Genomic DNA, 3,480 nt, shown 5'->3' on the forward strand with positions numbered 1-3,480 from the left:
TAGTATGTATATGGAAAGGTTAAAAAAAGGCAAGGATGAAACTTGTGCTTTTAAAGTGGAATTTAAATTTCCCCCAGTTTATGTAGACAGATAAAGAAATAAACAGACATAAATATATATGTTTCTGTGTGTGTATAAATGTGTGCCCACAGAGTGGACCCTGGCGTAGAATGACCCTAATTGCATTGAATGTGCCTACCACGGAGATCCTGGTTTCTAAATACTATTCCTCCTTAAAAAGAAACCAGGTATTCTTGAAGAAATGGCAAATTCAGGGCCAGGACAGGGAGAAACAAGATGAGCCTGAAATATCTTGTTGAGCCAGAAAGAAAGGAAGTGATTAAAGAATGACGGGGTTTGTCAAGATGACAAGAGGTCAGCAAGGGGCATCCACTGATCAAATTTGGGACAATTTGAGCATCAAAATAAATGACAGGAAAAAGCCAGTCATAGTGGCTCATGACTGTAGTCCCAGCTACTTGGGATGCTGAAAAGGGAGGATCGCTTGAGCCTGGGAGGTCGAGGCTGCTGTGAGCTATGATTGCGCCACTACACTCCAGCATGGGTGACAGAGTGAGACCCTGTCTCAAAAAAAGAAAAAAAAAAAAAAGCATGGTTTGGTCTTGCTTTTTTGTTTGTTTGTTTGTTTGTTTTGAGCTGGAGTCTCAGTTTGTCGCCCAGGCTGGAGTGCAGTGGCGCAATCTCGGCTCATTGCAACCTCCGCCTCCTGGGTTCAAGTGATTCTCCTGCCTCGGCCTCTTGAGTAGCTGGGATTACAGGCGTGAGCCACCGCGCCCGGCCTATTTTTCTGTTTTTAATGTTTTGCTAACTCATACTTGTGGATCACAGCACTTTCTGAGCCTATTAATGATGCTGTCACTGAAAATATCACTCTGAGTCATGAGAGTGATTAGGTTGGTTGTTTTTAATCTAAATGGTAGGTGATTATTTGTGATCTCCTTAGGGTAACCACAGAATTATGTAAAATAGCAACTGGGCTGGCTGCAGTGGCTCACACCTGTAATCCCAGAACTTTGGGAGGCCAAGGCGGGCGGATCACTTGAGGTCAGGAGTTCAAGACCAGCCTGGCCAACGTGGTGAAACTGTGTGTCTACCAAAAATACAAAAAATTAGCCAGGTGTGGTGGTGGGCGCCTGTAGTCCCAGTTACTTCGGAGGCTGAGGCGGGAGAATTGCTTGAATCCGGGAGGTGGAGGTTGCAGTGAGCCAAGATCAAACCACGGCACACCAGCCTGGGAAACACAGTAAGATTCAGTCTCAAAAACAAAACAAAACAAAACAAAACAAAATAAAATAAAATAGCAATCGCCTGTTCCCATTTCCTCTCCCTGCTTAATTCTTCTCCACAGTACTGTACTTCTTGCCATCTGATATACTTGTTAATCTGTTTACCGTCTATTTCCCCTCATTGGAATGTGAGCTCCATGAGCTCAAGGAACTGTCTTGATTTACGTCTGTCACTTGAAAACATACTTTGAACACAGTAGGTACTCAGTAAATATTTGTGGGCTGAATGAATGACTGTAAAGCTCTTGGAAACATGTGCTAGTCTGACTGGGAGCCATGGTGCACGCCTGTCATCCCAACACTTTGGGAGGCCAAGGCAGCAGATCGCCTGAGCTCAGGAGTTCGTGACCAACCTGGGCAACATGGTGAAACCCTGTCTCTACTAAAAGTACAAAAATTAGCTGGGCGTGGTGGAGCCCACCTGTAATCCCAGCTACTCGGGAGGCTGAGGCACTAGAATCACTTGAACCTGGGAGGCGGAGGTTGCAGTGAGCCGAGATTGTGCCATTGCGCTCCTGCCTGGACAACAGAGTGAGACCCTGTCTCAAAAAAAAAAAAAAAATAGATAAATAAAATAGAAAAAGGAGAGAGACCCGGGTGTGGTGGCTTTCGCCTGTAATCCCAGCACTTTGGGAGGCTAAGGCAGGAGGACTGCTTGAGCCCAGGAGTTTGAGATCAGCCTGGGCAATATAGCAAGATCCTGTCTCTAAAAAAAAAAAAAAAAAAAAATTAAGGCAGGCATGGTGGCTCATGCCTGTAATCTTAAAACACTTTTGGAGGCCGAGGTGGGCAGATCACTTGAGGTTGAGAGTTCAAAAACAGCCTGGCCAACATGGCAAAACCCCATCTCTACAAAAAATACAAAAATTAGCCAGGTGTGGTGGTCCATGCCTGTAATCTCAGTTACTCAGGAGGCCGAGGCATGAGTATCACTTTAACCTGGAGGCGGAGGTGGCAGTGAGCTGAGATCTTGCCACTTGTGGGCGGAGGATTACCTAGGTGCCGAGGCAAGAGACTGAAGGCACAAACTGTTTCGGTATAATAAAGAAAATAGTTAGAATAAGAATAGTCATAATACAAATTAGATATAGAGAGGATCATGGACAATTATCAATCATTATTATAAACATCATTAATCATTAGTTTTTAATATTACTCTTTATTGAATTACTAATATAACCTAGGGATAAACGGCGGGTATAGGGTCAGGTGCTGAAGGGACATTCTCAGAAGTGACCTAGAAGGCAAGACGTGAGCCTTCTGTCACACCTGCATAAGGGCCGCTTGAGGGCTCCTTGGTCAAGCGGTAATGCCAGTGTCTGGGAAGATACCCGTTACTTAGCAGACTGTGAAAGGGAGTCTCCTTTCCTTGGAGGAGTAAGGGAACACTCTGCTCCACCAGCTTCTTGTGGGAGGCTGGATATGATCCAGGCCTGCCTGTTGTCCGGAGGCCTAAACCCCACCCTGTGGTGCGGTGCTTCAATGGTCACGTTCCTTGCCCACTTTCGTGCTCCTCCTGTACTCCTGGTTCCTCTTTGAAGTCCATAGTAGATAGCGGTAGAAGGAATAGTGAAAGTCTTAAAGTCTTTGTTCTTTCCTATAAGCGCATAGAAGAAAACACTGACGTATGCTGTCTTATCTCTCTCTGCTTCGGCTACCTAAGAGGGAAGGGCCCCCTGTCCTGTGATCACGTGATTTGCTTCACCTTGTCAATCACTTAGAAGATTCACCCTCCTTACCCTGCCCCCCTTGTCTTGTATGTAATAAATATCAGCGCTCCCAGCCGTTCGGAGTCACTACGGGTCTCTGCGTTTTCATGGTAGTGGTCCCCCGGGCCCAGCTGTCTTCTCTTTATCTCTTTGTCTTGTGTCTTTACTTCTTACAATCTCTCGTCTCTGCACATGGGGAGAACACCTGCTAAGCACCATAGGGCTGGACCCTACACCACTGAACCCCAGCCTGGGCGACAGAGTAAGATTCTGTCTCAAAAAAAAAAAAAAAAAGAAAAAGAAAAGAAAATTAACTGGGTATGGTGGCGAGTGCCTGTGGTCCCAGCTACTCAGGAGGCTGAGGTGGGAGGATGGCTTGAGTCCAGGAGATTGAGGCTGCAGTTAGCCATGATTACACCACTGCACTCCAGCCTGGGAAACAGGGTGAGATCCTGTTTAAAAAA

Source organism: Colobus angolensis, unplaced genomic scaffold (assembly GCF_000951035.1).
Source record: "Colobus angolensis palliatus isolate OR3802 unplaced genomic scaffold, Cang.pa_1.0 Scaffold120, whole genome shotgun sequence".
Classification (NCBI taxonomy): Eukaryota; Metazoa; Chordata; class Mammalia; order Primates; family Cercopithecidae; genus Colobus; species Colobus angolensis.